Below are 16,841 nucleotides of genomic sequence, written 5' to 3'. Positions count from 1 at the left end.
CCTAAGGGTCTTGAGTAGTTCTCCACAGCAGAGTAACTATTCCTCATCCCTTCATTCCTTTCTCCTGGTATAGCCTCTGCCTGTGCTTCCATAGACCTGACTGGCAGGGACACCCACTAATGGTTACTAACAAGTGAAAGCTAAGGTAAAGTTGGGTAGATGCCAGAACAGATTTCAACCCAAAAGCCAGGTGTCAAGAGGAAGCCAGTGTGATAGCCAGAGTCTGTGCTCTTCTCCCAAGCTTCCTATCCTTTGCCAAAACTGTCTGCACCTTCCTCATTCTGTTAGACTCTAGGTGGCACACACACAACTGCGGATATAGCACTTTGAGTCTCAGTGTGCTGCTCAAGTTGTGTGCGTGAGTGGAGGTGATAATGAAAAAGTTATTCATGGTCCTTGTTTAAGATGGCGAGACAGACTTCATGCATGTGGGGGAACATTGTCATAGGTATATAGACCACTGTGCAAATTTTTGCTCTGAGGAAAAAGGTTGGACTCAATTCTAATGAAAAAGAGAAATTATAAGCATAAAGTTGGGGTGGTAATAAAGTTTCAAGGTGATCAGGTATCAAAGGTAGAAAAATTTTGCTAAAGAAACTTGGCAGGATTCTTGCTCAGAGTGGGGTCTTCAAGGAACAGAGAGTGAAGACCACTGACTGGCCTATCAGAAAAGACCTAGGAACCTGATGAAAAGTTTGGTCAAAGGAGCATTCTATCAGAGAATTGGACTATGGGAAGTTGAAAGAGCTCAGACTTTAAACTTAGGCAATCTTGGCCTTGAATTTCAGGTCCCCTCCCTCAACTTGGCCTTTTCTGTATGAAATAGGAGAGATGCTTATGCTGACTGGAGATTTCAAGATTCCATATGGAAAGGGCTTGGCCTTACAAGGTGCTAGAAGCTCCCTGGCTCACCATGCCTAGGATATATGTCATCTGACTCAGTCACCCTGCCTGTGCTGGCTAGGTCTATGTCAACTTGACCCAAACTAGAGTCATCAGAGAGAAGGGAGCCTCAATTAAGAAAATGCCTCTATGAGACCCATCTGTAAACAAGTCTGTAGGACATTTACTTAACTGTTGATTGATGACAGAAGGCTGAGCAATCCCTCATCAATAGTATGTGATTCTATCCCTGGGCAATAGTCCTAGATTTTATAATAAAACAAGCTGGAAAGCCATGGAGAGCAAGCCAGTAAGCAGCATCCATCCCTCCACAGCCTTTGCATCAGCTCCTGCCCCCAGGAACCAGCCCTGCTTGAGTTCCTGTCCTGGCTTCCTTAGATGTGGAAGCACAACCTGGATAAAGCCCCTTCTTCCCGAACTTGCTTTAGTCATGGTGTTTCTTCACAACGATGGCAATCCTGACTGGGACATTGCTCAAGCACATGGGTCCCTCAGTCCTCTGAAATGCTGCTATTCTCCATTGTTTGGTCAGGTCCTATATTGCCTGTACTTTTGTTTAAATAATTCATTAGTGAGTATCTACAAGGAATGGGGGGGGGAGGTTGCTGAGTTTAAAAAAAAGAAGAAGAAGAAGAAGAAGAAGAAGAAGAAGAAGAAGAAGAAGAAGAAGAAGAAGAAGAAGAAGAAGAAGAAGAAGAAGAAGAAGAAAAACAGGCTAGTTAGATGCTCTGTGGAAAATAACATCCCTTGGCCCTGGATCAAGCCACCATCTTTTTCTGCAAACAGATATGTTTCTGTACCCATGCCACTATTTTATATGTAGAGGATGTTAACAGCTGTCATTTACTGAATGCTTACAATGTCTGTGATTGGACCCCAGCCTAGGAACTTCCACAAAGCACTTGCTATTTTGCTGAGAAGGAAACTGGAACTAGCCTGCCCAAAATCTTACAGCTAACTCAGTTCCCTATGCTTTTCTAGAGTGTGCACTCCAGCTTCTTGTGGCCCTGATAAACATGATGCCTAATAGATAAGCACCTGCTTTCTTATAAACTCCCTTCCATGATGGACCTGCACATAAGAGAGACATACACACACACAGCCACAGTGAAGGGGGCAGTTTGCCCTGGGTGGACAGAGCAGTGGGGGACAGAGTCCACAGGAGTGCCAGCCCACCCCTACCCCACCATAATAATAACCAGACATCCCTGGAACCTAGCTCCCCCACATCCAAGCCTGCATTACAGAACTGCCCCTCATGAGGCCTGTTGGTCAGGAGGGCCAAATGCTTTATGATGATAAAATTTCTCATTAATGTAAAGAGGCATTATTTTTCATGTCTCCTTCCTCATTCCAATCCCCATAAAAAGCTATGGCTTAGTTTCACTCACCTTGAAGTTTCCCGCTTCCTCCTCTATATGTCTAATGAGCCTCGTTTTCTTGCACTGGAACATTTTTATTCTCTCTCACACACAAAGAAAACCTCTGGGACACGAATCATATGTTTCTGCCTCCTACATGTGCACTGGAACTCATTTCTAGCCAAACTTAAAAATCAGGTGCCAATATCCTGGACAAAGTCAGTATGGAAAACAACAGGAAATGTATTCCAGCAAATGAAGAGAACCCCATACCCAGGACACAGTCTTTGAGCACATGAAAATCTGGATTTAAACCCAACTGTCAGTTTTGATTCACACACACACACACAGAGAGAGAGAGACATACACACACCTAGCACATCCAGAAAAAGGCAGGCAGAAAACAAGGATTGACAACATCAGATCCACCTCATCTCTATCCCCAGGGTGTTAAAGTACCAATTTCTTTGGACAAGACTGTTCCATACCCTATTCCAGCCTCCTCTGCCAAACCACTTCAGCTCCACTGCTGGAATAACTCCCTGCAGAACAAATGGGATCTGCCCCTGAGTCTCCTTGGCTTCTTCTTTGGTCTTCCTGGCTTTTGGTCTTAGATTAGGAGCCATTAGGTCTGGATTCTTTACCTGTGGTCCCTTCCAGGCTACATACCCTAAAGCAAGTCAAATTACTCATCTGTATTGGATAAAAGTGACAGGGTTAGCCTACATGGCTACTACATAACATCTTCCAATTCTAAAAATGTATGATCTAATTAATGAAACTCTATAATCAAGTTAGCAATGAGATCTTGAAGTAAGCTATAGTCTATACTATATAGCTGAGATTAATTTTTCCCACCTGTGAAATTAAGAAGTGTGTATCTGGACAGCAGTTCTCAGTCCTGGGAGTGCATTTAAAAATATCTGGGGAGCATTCATTGAAATCCCTGAGTTAGAAAAAGGCTCTTAGGTTTTCAAAAGCTCTCCAGTAGTTCTAACAGGAATCACAGCTGCAAACCACCAAGCTGGGTGATCCCTTCCAGCTAGAGCTGCCATGACTCTTAGAGAGTCATTAGCCTGTGTCTCATATTTTGCAAGCCATCCCAGCCTAGAAGTATACTTGGAGCTTAAGGTCACAATATAACAGAATGTATCTCCAACTGAGTCCTCAGTAAAAGAAACTGTTGATCTCCACAGCTAAGTTCTCTTGGGTCTCACTCACAGGGTTGCTGGGCCAGAGGAGGTCATTTCTCTCCCATAATACACTGGCTCTCTGACCCCCCTCCCATGTAATCGCCCACCTTGTATAGTTATAGATGCCCACTCATCGGATGTCAGCAATTGTACAGTAGCAAACATCATATTCAAGGTGAATCATTTGAGAACACGTGGCTAATGTGGCCCAGGTCAAAAGATGAGCTGGACCAATGAATGTTCTTTCCAGGAGTCTGATGTGGAAAAATTATATAGAAAGAGCATCATAGATTAGAAGGTAAATGAAGACAGAAAGGATGGTATGGTTCAGATTTTAGAGTAGGACTATGGTAAGCCAAGGAAATATGCTAGCTATAAAGGAACACAGAATAGGACAGTGGGTGAAGGGTCCATGGAAAGAGAACAGGGCAGATGGCATGACAGTGACTGGTCCCTAGTGCTGCCTGAGTGGATGACAGTTTCCACACTAATTCCTGTTCACAAATGTACAATGCAGCCTCTTTGTCCAGAGGAAACTTTAGTGGACCTCTGCTGCGAGTAATCAGAAAAGCCCAACTGTAAAGGAAATCACATAGATCCGATGCCCTTGTTAGATTAGCTGGCGCTGACATTAAAGTGGGGTATCTCCATCTCTAGCTCACATGAAAACTATCTGGAGGACTTGCTCAGACACACATTCCACATGTCTGGGAAGGAGCCAGAAAATGTCCATACCTAACAAGGTCCAGAGATGCTGCTTCCACTGGACTAAGGGATCTCACCACAAAATGAATAGAGATCATTTGAAGGATGTGGAAGTAGGTACTTCCAGGCCCCCCACTGCACGATAGGAAGAAGGGCTGTGAGTCTAATCCCGATGCCTGTCACTAACCGTGTGACCTTATCTAAGACTCCCACCCCTTCCTGGACCTGAATTTCTTCGTCTACACAATAAAGAATTTCAAGTGTTAACTCTGACCCTGTCAATCTCCAATTTGCACAGCAGAACTATAAAATTACCACTAAGGTTTCTGGTATTTAAGATAAAAATGAAAAGGGAGAGAAAAACACATTCTTTTCATTTTCTGACAAGAAAAGGCTCGCGGGCTTATCTGCAGATGTGTCGGTTTTGCTCTGATTCACAAGTGGGCACTTTTCCAGACAGACCAGCTGGGCAGTCAGGATTGTTAAGAATAGTTTGGTACTGTGCCGTGGATATCCCTGCTGGAATGGATATAAGACAAGAGACGCCCCTAAAAGGATATTATTTGGCTATTGTGCTGCCTGAGTGGATGACAGTTTCCACACTAGTTCCTGTTCACAAATGTACAGGGCAGCCTCTTTCTCCAGAGGAAACTTTAGTGGACCTCTGCTGCCAGTAATATATATAACACAAAAGCCACAAGGAGTGCATTAAATAGTTCTTCAAGCCTACGTTGCTGAAACTGTTTGGAGGGGCAGAGGACATTTACCAAGTGTCTAAATTACATGGCTTTTAATTATGGAGAAAATTGTCTTACTCTTTTTAGATATTTCAGGATTTACATTGTTAATGGTGAATGCATGCTTACTTGCCTGTGACCTGCCTAGGGCTTTCATCTCCAAAGGAGCAGCTTGCTCTGTGGACAGGATGAAAGGCACTTCTTAGCCACATGTGAGTTTGCGTGTAGGAGGCTGGGAGGGCGGTGGGCATCATTGAGCAGTCCCATGTACACACAAAGATCATTTTCTCTTTACTTAAGATGGAGACAGATGACCTTTAGTAAGTAAAACGGGGTATTCTGAGTTTGACTTCCTTTAACCAAAGGCAAATTTCCCTGACCATTTAAACAAACTGATTTTGTTTCTGTTTTACTGGCTCTGTCCTTTTCCTCCTTTGTCTCTGGCAATCCTAGCCACAGTGATCAAAGAGTCATTGTGGGGCGAATTTCCTCTGTCCACACCAGGAAATACGTACATTCAACAAGAGTTGAGCAGACCATTCTTCGAGCGACCTTGATCTGCCACTGACATGTAAAATGTGTGAGAGGCTGTTTTGACTCACATTAAGTTTAGTCCAAAAGGAGTTTCAAGGAGTACAAACTCCCTAGAAGTTTCTAGGATAGAGGAGGACTAACCAATTACTGGCATAATTCTTTAAAAAAAAAAAAAAAAGCAAAAGTTGCTTTGCCATAAAGAGGCCCCCTCACTGAGCCCACCCCAAAGCTGCTATTACTATTATTAGTTGTTGTTATTATTATTACTGTTATTGTTGTTGTTATTAGTAATTACTATTATTATTATACCTATGCAGACCTGTGGAAATCCCCACATCTTGCTCAGTAGCATTGAAAACTTTCTGATTGTGTTTCTTAGAGATTCTTAGGTTATCATTTCTTAAGCCAATAAGGATCAGAAGTTAGGAAGGGTAGGCAATGTTGGAAGTGGAGGAGAAGATCAAGAAGAACAAGTCTAACGTTCTAGAGACAAAAACAACACTCAAGACCTGTGATGACTAACCTTGGTTGCCAACTTAACACATTGGAACCTCAGTTAAGAATTGCCTCAATCAGCTGGGCATTGGTGGTGCGTGCCTTTAGTCCCAGCACTCGTGAGGCAGAGGCACGCGGATTTCTGAGTTCGAGGCCAGCCTGGTCTACAGAATGAGTTCCAGGACAGCCAGGGCTACACAGAGAAACCCTATCTTGAAAAACCAAAACCAAACAAACAAAAATGAATTGCCTCAATCGAATTGGCACGTGGAATATCTGCAGGGCATTTTCTTGATTGCTAACTGATGTTGGAGACCCCATCCACTACCGGCAGTACCATTGCTAAGCAAATGAGCCTAGCTCTATGAGAAAAGTAGCTGAACAAGAGACTAGAAACAACCCAGGAAGCAGCTTTTCTCCATGGTTTCTATCCTTGGCCCTTGCTTGAGTTCCTGACCTGTCTTCCTTCAGTGAGGGACTGTAAAATAAACCATTTCTCCCTGTCTTACTTTGCTTTCTATTGCTATAATTTTAAAAATTGACCAAAAGTTAATGGGAGAAATAGGTCCAATATTGTACAATCCCTATACACTTTCTGCATGTTTGTACATGACAGGGTCTTGCTGTGTGCCACATACTGGTCTTGAAATCATGCTTCTCCTATTTCGGCCTCTCTATTAGTAGGATTGTTTATTTGATACTTTTACACTATACCATGGTTTTCAGAACCAAAAGAAATGTAGACAATTAATTTGGGAGGTGGCTTGTAAGAGAACAGCAAAGTGGAAAGAGAGGCCCATTGGTCTTGCAAATTTTATATGCTTCAGTACAGGGGAATGCCAGGGTCAAGAAGTGGGAGTGGGTGGGTAGGGGAGTGGGGGGGGAAGGGTATGGGGGACTTTTGGGATAGCATTGGAAATGTAAATGAAGAAAATACCTAATTAAAAAAATTTTTTAAAAAAGAAAACAGCAAAGAGTGAGACTGAAGGCTTCACTTGATATTTATAATTATTGTATCAATTTTGAAGAAGAGGACTTTATAAGTTACTCTTATTCTGAGATGAATGTTTTTCAAAATCATCACAGCCAATGCACCAGAATCTTACCCTCACCTAACGTCTGTGCCACCCTCCAAGCAGAACCATTGTTCATTGAAACAGTTGATGAAAGACTTCATGGACAGACCATCTTAATACACACACCATTTCTTAAATGAATGTAACCTGTTCCCTGTGGGCTGAGAATGACAATCACTCAAGTCAAATAGCTTTGACTGTAGCAGGAAATCTGTATCCAAAAATCATGCTTACAATTTATTCCTTGGCGCAGCAGAACTGTTAACTCTTAGCTTATCTACTATGAAAGTAAAATCCTTTGGTGATATGAGGGACATTCAAGTACAGCCTTATTACAATGAACTCCAATGTCAAAAAAACTCTTCTTATTTTGTGTTTGTACTACAGTAAGAGCCAAAATTTTAAGCTCTACTAAAATCAAAACAAACAAACAAACAAAAAGACTTTATCTATTTATGTTCATTAAAAAAAAACTAATAGTGGTATATTATTTTAAAATAGCATACAGTTAATATATTTGGAGATATTTGAAATTTATATTGAGAAAAATGTATGTATTTTTGGTATTGCTGTAGACAAAAATTTATATCAAACAACTTTCATAATACTCATTTTTATTGTTACAATATTTTATAAATTTTAAAGAATATGATAAAAACAAAAGGTATTGCAGGTTTTGAAGGGGGGTCTTTGGGAGGAGTTGGGGTACAAAAGGGAAAGAAGAACGTGATGTAAGTCTATTTACTCAAAATATGTTTTTAAATGTTAACAAATTCAGATAAATTGAAATTATATATCTTTTCTCATCATAATGCAATAAAACTTAAATCAAAAGAAACTGCCAAAAGCAATTTGGGAATGAAAAAATTTATTTAATCTTATAATTCTCAAGTCATACTCCATCACTGAGGGAAGTCAGGGCAGGAACCTGAAGGCAGGCCCTGAAACAGAAGCTGTAGAGAAATATTGCTTTCTCGCTTATTCCTGCTAGCATGGTCAGCCTGGTTTCTTATAGCACACAGGACCACCAGCTCAGGAGTGGTCCACTGTGGCACCACACACAGCGATCTGGACCCTCCACATCAATCGTCTTGCCCAGAGGCCCTTCTAGTAGGAGTATTTTCTCAAATGACATTACCTCTTCCCAAATGACTCTAGCTGGTGACAAACTGACATAAAACTGGGCAGCACAACTCCTCCTAGGTTGTTTTTGGTCATGGTGTTTATCACAGTAACAGAGAAACAAACTAGAGTAGGCCCAGATGTGGTACCACCAGCACTGTGCAGAAGGGTCCTGAAGAAGAGCAAGGGGGGAAATTGCTAAACTAGAAGGGTAAAAGGAAATGTTGGGATCAAAACCTCCCAAAAAGCCCAGGGAGAGGTGAGAAAGGGAGAGAGGAAGGAGGAAAGGAGAAGAGAAGAAAAGAGAAATTAAGGGAGGAGAGTAAAGAGGAGAGACAGAGAGAGAGAGAGAGACAGAGAGAGAGAGAGAGAGAGAGAGAGAGAGAGAGAGATTCTCCTGGTGGAATTCAACAATCATTGACTAACCATCATCTCTATGGTCAGATGGTCAGTCACCATAAACACATGAAGTTCCAAATGAAACACGGATGTTTGTTCATGGACAACTCCTGGTCTGTGTTCTTAAAGATCTTACAGCCCAACTAAGAATGACCCTAAGGTCATATAAACCAATAAATGATGTATGGTTCGGATTATCTACTCTACTAGACACTAGTATTGAGATCGTTCATAATGGTAAGGAAGTCTGTGTGCTATTGTTTCTAGAGCTAAGTCTAGAAAGGATTTTGGTGTACTTTGGGGCGATGGTCCAGAATAGGTCAGGGCATACAAAGATTTAATGGATGAGTTTCAAGGAGGTAAATGTGTACATGCAAGGCACGTGGCCAGAACAAGCTGAGCATGAAGGGCTTTGCTGGCTGCTGCCGCGTCCTCCTCCTCCTCCTTCTTCCATATAGAACAGCAAACACCTTTATTACACTATGAATGAGGCGCATTGGCCTTTCTGGGCTTTAATCTTCCGCAGATAGAACTCCAGCCCTTGCCTTCGAGCACACAGCCGTCTGCTCTGCCACACTGGCTTGGTCTTGAGGCAATACAGGCGAGAAGCTTGCCCTGCTGGAACTGCTCCTCCAGGAGACTGCTGATTTGGGCATTCTTTTTCTTTTTGTCATATTTTCTTTTGAATTTTCTTTGATCGTTTTTTGTTTAAAATCTCTTCCTCCTCAGGAGTCAGCTTGGCCCCCTTCTTGCGGCTCAGGGGCAGTGCATAGTGGGACTCGTACCAGTCTCGGTACCGTGTGATGTCAATGAGCACAATGCAGTTCTTCACCAGGGTCTTGGTGTGGACAAGCTCATTGTTGGATGCATTGTAGACAACATCAATGATCCTTGTTTTGCGAGTCCCAGGAAAAGTTCCCCACATCCAATCTCAAGGCACGGTACTTCTTATCTCCTCAAACTCGGACTGTGTGTATGCGGCGAGGGCCAATCTTAGCGTTAGTAGCAGGCTGTCCCAGCTCATACTTCCGCTTCTTGTGGTAGTGTTTTCTCCTACCCGCTGTCTTGCGGCGCTTGTGCCAGTTGTCCCGAGTGATGTCCATTGCTCGGCGCTAGCTGGAAAGAGGAAGAGCGAAGCTTCACGGTCCAGTTTCTAAACTCATCTTCCTTCTTAATATCACCAAGTTTCCCATTTGTCTTTCATCCTCCAAATTGTTGAAAGCATTAAAGGTGCCTTGGCCCTTCCAGAACCAAGCAATGGTTCTTAATTATTCTCAGGTTATCATAATAGTCTAGTTTGGCCCCTTGCCAGTGATTGAGCTTAGATATAGATACTGACCCAATTCTGGTCCAAAAAAAAAGATGTAAGTGATCTGCCAGAGGATTTGGGGTGGATTTTTTTTTAACTTGAGAAGAGTCTCTAGACCTTTCTAGACATTCCCACAACTGTCTTGGACATCTGAACGACAGATGAACAACAGTCGTTTCACAGCCCTGACGAATGCAACCTCACCATCAAGACTGTAATGCCAGGAGTGGCACGGTAAAAACACGGACAGCCTATAGCAACCAAATAAATCCCAGAGGGATTTACCTCTGGATTTCTTGTTATATAAAATAAATATCCTCTTCTCGACTAGTCAAATCTAGCCTGTTCTCCAGTTGAAAACAATCCCCCTTCCTGAAGGGATGCTTGGATTCCCCCTGACAGGTGGCAGTAGCTCTTCCCTCTTTCTACAGAGCATCCAGTGCCCCAGGTCCTCTCCTAAGCACTTCACTCATTTGGATCCCACAGTATTTCCTATGAAATGCCATAATTTGCCTTATCATACATGCTGTGATAGAAGTGTGAACAAAAGCAACTTGGAGAGGAAATGGTTTGTTTCAGCTTACATTTCCAGGTCATGTTAATCCTGAGATTTGCAAAAAGAAAAGAAAACAAAGCCAAACAAAATAATTCCACCATTTGAGCCATATTTGAAGCAAGCTTTTAATTAAATGACGAAGAGGATGGGCTTTGATCACGAGCACTCCCTGGATTTCCCAGCTAAGTGATCTCAAGATGTGTTATCCAGGGGCTTATAAGGACAAACCCATATAGCCACCATATTTTCCCATGAGACCTTGTTATTTTCCAAGAACTGTAACTCCCGGCATTGCAAGACCTGACCTGGTCCTTGGGCAAGTGGGGCTTACAGTTAACTTCAGGTCTTACAGTCACAGCTCCTCAAGAGAGGCTGAGGCAGGAACAGAAGCAAAGGTCATGGAGGAATGCTGTTTACTGCCTTGATCATCCAGCTTTCTGATGCAGCCCAAGCCTGTCTCCCTAGGGATGGCACACCATGTGTGGACTGGTCACTCTAATGCCACAGAGGGGCCACGGCCAAAGGCCAGTCTGACCGAGGTAGTTCTTTAGTTTGAGTTTCTCTTTTCCCAGATGACCCTGGGTTTGTGTTAAGTTTACAGATGAAGCTAACTATAGCATGGTATGTGTCTTCATTTCCTTTCATGTTGCCATGACAAAATACAATGCCAAAAACAACTTAAGAGAGAAAGACCACAGCTCACAGTTGTAGTCTCATTGCAGGGCAGGAGCCTGAAGCAGTTAGTCATACTGACTGCATCCAGAGCAAAGATGGATGCATGCTGGTACTTAGCATGACTCCTTTTCATTTAGCCCAGGTCCCAGCCCCATTCAGGATGGGTCTTTCCAGCTCAATTAACTCATTTAAGAAAATCCCTCATGGGCCAACTTAAGACAATTCCTCATTGTGACTCCCTTCTAGGTAATCTTACATTGTGTCAAGTTGACAATTAAAACCAGTCACCATTGTGTGTAAGGCTATTGTGCTCCTGTTGTCAGGAGGAAGAAAATGAAGCAGTTGAGCAAACCTGAAAAGGCTTAGCCATCAAGTGTCTAGTAGAGTGGTAGTTCACTCCAGGCTCCAGAGACTGTGCCCTTATCAGTTCCCCTTCCAAACCATACTAATGCCACAGAACTCACTTATTTTTACAGACTGGCCAGTACTGTGATGTTGTGTTGCCTTCATTATCTTTGAATCCCACAACAGCCCTGAGAAGTCTGAATATATTATGCTACCAAGTGCAGAGACTAAAAGGTAGTGGGAGGCTTGCCGGAAGACTATGTGCTAGTAAGTTGCAATACAAAAGCCTGTATTAGTACTTTCCCAAGGCCTCTCTTTGCATTCGTTTTTAAACTCACATTAATCCTAGATTGCTGAAATGCAGTGTTTCTGAATCATGTGTGTTCTTAAAGATATCGTCAACTCCCTCTGTCTCTAACGACAGCAAAGCAAACACATTCCTAGAACAAGTATCTACAGGAGTCCACGTTTATGCATTTCAGGCTGCTTTCCCTTACTATGAGACCAGGTAGGGTAGAGCTATGAATTACAGTGTCAAGTTAAGGTGCTTGGTTATACAGCCTCAGGAAGAAAGCCCAGGGGTCTTCACGCCTGCACAGAAAGCTTTTCAGGCACATGGCAAGAATACTATAAGTACTTCATGGGCCCTCTGCTCCCACACTAAACTGGGATCACAATATCTAACAGCCTTCCATTTTAAAATCTACCTCTGCCAACATAAACCTCACCTATGTGCCCCTGAGCCCATCCAGACACTGTCAAACAACTTCCTTGTGGGGAATCTAAGAGAGGGTGTGGAATTAGCCTCCTAAGGGGCTAATAGGAGACTCAGATCTCTTCAGGAAGCAAGCAATAGATGGGACCCTGCCTATTAACAGATTGGTTGGAATTGATTAGCTCTTACAAGTCCCTTGAACTCTGCATTTCTGAGGCTTCACATCCCTGCAGACCATACAATGACAGGATCACAGATCTATAAATCAATCAGCTCAAGCCAAGGCTAAGAGAGTCAGTAATGCTCTGACTACCAGTGGTACAAGTCATATTTATTTCATGTAAAGACATGATTGTTCTTTTCTAATATAACATTTTTATTGATTCTTTGGGATTTTCATATCATGTACCCCACTTATACTCATTTCTCAACTTCTGTGTCCACTCCCAACCCTTCTGACCTTGTTCCCTCCCCCCCAAAAAAGTAAAAGTAAAAGTAAGAATGTATGTACATTTTTAAAGTCTAGTTTGTGTTATTTATACACTCACTGGTGCATGGTCCAACTCTCAGTGGCCTACCCCTTAAATAGTGCTGAGTTCTTCCCCTCCTGCACCCCTACTAGAAGACATCAATTGTAGAGAGCTGACCCTCAGCATACTATCACACTCCTTAAGAGTTCTCTTTGGTGGCTGCCTTCTAGTCTGTAACTCTGGGGATTGAGTGGGGCAGAGGGTAGGGGCTGTCACAGAAGCTTTCCATGTCCTTCCTCAATCATGTGTCTGCAGATCAAAATCAAAGTAGCCTCCTTATTCTTCACAGTCAGCAGGACCGAGGATCATGGGCCTCCACAAGGTTTCTGGCTACAGCACAGACCCTGAACACAACTCCTGTTGGCCTGAAGCCACACAATAGGACCATGGACCCAGACAAGGAAGGCCCTTGGAAGAAGCATCTTGATCCATGGACATCAACATGGCCTCAGGGGACAGCACAGGCCACTCAGATATGAACCCCACCAAGTAAAATTATCCATGGACACTCACATGGCCTTCCATGGCAAGGTGGCAACACAGGCCACAGGCCACAGATATCAACACAGACCTTGGCTGCAGTAAGACCGTAGATCCAAATATGGCCCTCAGAGGTAGCAGTTCAGGCTTCCTGAACTGATATGGCTCCCAGAAATAGCTGGCCCACGGACAACAACATGGCTTCAGGGCCCAGACCACAGACTCCCACCTCTTATTCTAAAATGGTTTCTCCCCTCCAGTGGAAAGAGCCAGATACTATCTATGAATTTTAAACATTATATATATATGTGTATATATATATATATATATATGTATATATATGTATATATGTATATATATATCACATATGCACATTCACACTTTCACATTATTGTTTTAGTAGACATAGCAGGCCTATACGTTTGTTTCTTTAGGCTCATTTAATTTATAAATTATTTCAATAATTATTTCCTAAACCTTCTATGTAAACACTTCAGGTATCCATTTCAGTGAGTGGAACAGACAAAACCTTACTCTCATAGAAACTATATTCATCCATGTAATTCTACCACATGGTAAAGACAAGAAAATAGAGAAGAGGGTAAGCAACCCCTCTCAAAGCTGAACAAGTAGTAAAAGTAGAGAGCTAAGACAAGACCTACGATTTATAGCTTTCTATTTGTCACTTAGCACTGTTTCTATAAATGGATCCTAGAATTCCAACAGAGGGCAGCCATATTTGTTTGCCAATGGGTAAGTATCAGCATCTGCCCCCGTAGGAAGGAGGGATGAATAGATGGAAGGAATGAGGAATCTTCTGTCTGATCATTTCTGATAGAAACATAGAGGTAGGAGTCATTTTTTATCAATGGCTCCTTAAATACCAAGTGCTATAACTAACTTTGAATAATGCAGTCTTAAATTTGCTTAGCATTAATGTAAACTTTGGCTTGATTCATTTAAGAAATTTCAGCAAGAATATTTACACAGAACACAGTAAACTTTCTCTAAGTGTTTCCTCAATTTAGTTATATTTAAGCACTAGGAAAAAGACATGACAGTAATCACAAAGAGTTTCTAGGTTACGAGGGTAATTAATGAATAGACTTTGTTCATTGTTTGCAAAATAATGTGGTCCACAAATCTAGGTCTATCAATTGGAGAGAAATAAACAGCTGGAGTGGAATGAGATCATGACCCACGTGTCCTGAACCTTTGGTTTTGGAGGGCTAGTAACAATGTCCAGTGCTCATCACAAATGAGCTTCAAGAAATTGCCCTTGTCTCCCAGTACAGGATGGACCCCGGATGAGCCAATCAGTGCCTCTCATGTGCAGCCAAGCAGAAAGCATAGATGTGAAGTTGCCATGGTGACCTTTTTACTTATTGGAAGAATAGATGGAACTGGAATGACCCTCATCAGATTCAATAAGGATAGAGGTGGGGGTGTCCCGGAGTGAAGAACGGAGGGGGGGCGGGCAATTTCTCTAGTCAAAGAAAGTGTAAAGAGTTTAAATTCAAGTAATTGTAGAAGAAAAACAGAAAGGAGTCTGAACAATTAACAAATTTTTATAATCAAGCCAGCAAGGTTCTTGAGAGTAAATGACCCAAGCCTGTTTTCAAATTTCCTAAGAAGCAACTTATAGAAAATAACACATTCCAGCCTCCTCTTTCAAAATCTGATCCATTGTATCAGAAGAGGAGCCCAAGAGTCTATTCTAAAATGAGCCCCAGCCCATCCTGCTGCTTGTGGAGTATATACTATAAACACTGTTTGGGGACAGCACAAAGCATCAGAGAGCCCACTGCATGGCTGTCACCTCATGGGACGACTTAGGGAAAATCATGACTATTTTCTATTTAAGCCTAAGTTTAAAAGCAAAACAAAAGCAGGGTTTGATTGCCAGGTTATCAATAACAAGTTCTTTTTCCCCCTCCCTATCAGCAACCTTGGCTAGCATGTTGTATTTTCTTTTAATCTTGCCTTCTACTGTATATCTTTTTAACTGATGAAAACCCACAGAAGTTTTCTATGCCCAATGCCCTCTCTTCTTCTTTTCCAAGGAAGTCTCTGCTTATTCTGAAATCCACCTCTCACCAGTACTTCAGTATCCATCATCCCAGTTCCTTTGCAGAGTGCCTGCTTTGATGCTTGTTCTGAGTCTGTGCATGGTGCCCTCTGATAATTTTCTGCTGTAGAAACCACGATACCATAACCCAGTGGCTCACTACAGGTCAGCACTGTCTCTCCCTGCCCTGCGTGCAGAAAGCTGTGTTGTCATCTTTGTAATTTTTTTTCTTTCTTTAATGGCTATTATGATGAAATTGAATGGAAGGGCAAAGGAATGTAGTTTCTATGAGAATGAGATTGTGTCTGTTCCACTCACTGAAATAAATATCTCAAGTGTTTCCATAGAGGGTTTAGGAAATAATTATTGAAATAATTTATAAATTAAACAAGCCTAAAGAAACAAAAGAGTGGGCCTGCTGTGTCTCCTAACATAATGATGTGAACTTTTCATAGTAGCCTCCTAAGCAGATAAAAATAACAATGACATTTGATATTTTTCCAGTGATGAATCTGAAATTTAGCTGTGTAGACCTAAGATACTCTAACAGAAAAAACAAAAACAAAAACAAAATCAAAACACATAAGTTTATGAACATTTAGCTTGTTCGTGCATAGTTTAGAAGAGGCTCACTGTTGTGTAACCCTGGTCCCAACATTCTTCCACTGATGGTAACCCATGATGTGGAGACTCCTGAAAGCTAGTTTATATGAAATAAGAATTATACAAAATAACTTTACTTATGGAAAATTCAGTGACTAGGCCATTTATTCAGATTATTTGTGTCACACCAACATTCTTTATATTTATCCTTTCCCTGCTTAGTTACCATTTAATCCAAGGTTGACATTTGTTTCATTTCATCATGCTGTATGGTCCTGGCTGCCCTTGCAGTCCCTGTGTAGTTTAAGCTTCAAACTCTTGATCCCCCTGCCTCCACTTCCCCAGCTGTGCAGTGCAGGTGAGCACCAAACGCCCAGCTGAAACATTGTTTATACAACTGTCCTAAATACGACTGTTCCTAATTTCTTTTTCTACATAGTTCATTGTTATTTATGGAAACATCACTGATTTTATAATTGTTTTTTATTCTTTGACCTTATTGAATTTATTCATTAATTCCAATTTGGAGATGGTAATCATTAAGCCTTCTTGATGAATTGATTCCTTTCTCATCATATAATAATCTCCTTTATCTCTTTTGCATAATGTTTGACTTACAGTCTACTTTTTCTGATAGAAGTATAAACACCACCCCTTTTTGATTTTCATTTACATGGATTTTTTTAAAATATTCTCAGTTTCAGCTTGTTTCCTTACAAGTACAGTGAGTCTTTCATTGGAAGTATATATCTGATTTCTTTATTCTTATCCATTCAGCAATTCTATAATTTTTGGTTAACAGATTTACTCCATTTACATTTAAATATAACTGGCAATGGGTAAGGACTACTACCATTTTGCTAATAGGGCATTGGCCTGTCTGACCTGAATGTGCTGGGATTTCCTCCTTTAATGATATTTATAGTTTCCAGGCTAAACTTGGTCAAAACAACAAATTGGGTCAAATGCGTCCTTTCTGATTAACCCCATCAGATGAGTAGGGTTCTCGAGACGATAGTTCCAGGCACTTTGCTG

At 41.7% G+C, this 16,841-nt stretch overlaps 1 protein-coding gene and 1 pseudogene across 3 annotated transcripts in view; one reads left to right on the top strand and one right to left on the bottom strand.

The window, feature by feature from the left end:
• The window catches only part of Me3 (malic enzyme 3), a 190,046-nt gene that overhangs the window by 92,852 nt on the left and 80,353 nt on the right, over window positions 1-16,841 (top strand). The gene's annotated exons all lie outside the window — the stretch shown is intronic.
• LOC110297328 (small ribosomal subunit protein eS8 pseudogene) lies at window positions 9,001-9,628 on the bottom strand (annotated as a pseudogene).

Source organism: Mus caroli, unplaced genomic scaffold (assembly GCF_978045245.1).
Source record: "Mus caroli unplaced genomic scaffold, Mus_caroli_1 scaffold_8, whole genome shotgun sequence".
Lineage (NCBI taxonomy): Eukaryota > Metazoa > Chordata > Mammalia > Rodentia > Muridae > Mus > Mus caroli.
This window is presented reverse-complemented; position numbering and strand designations above follow the sequence as displayed.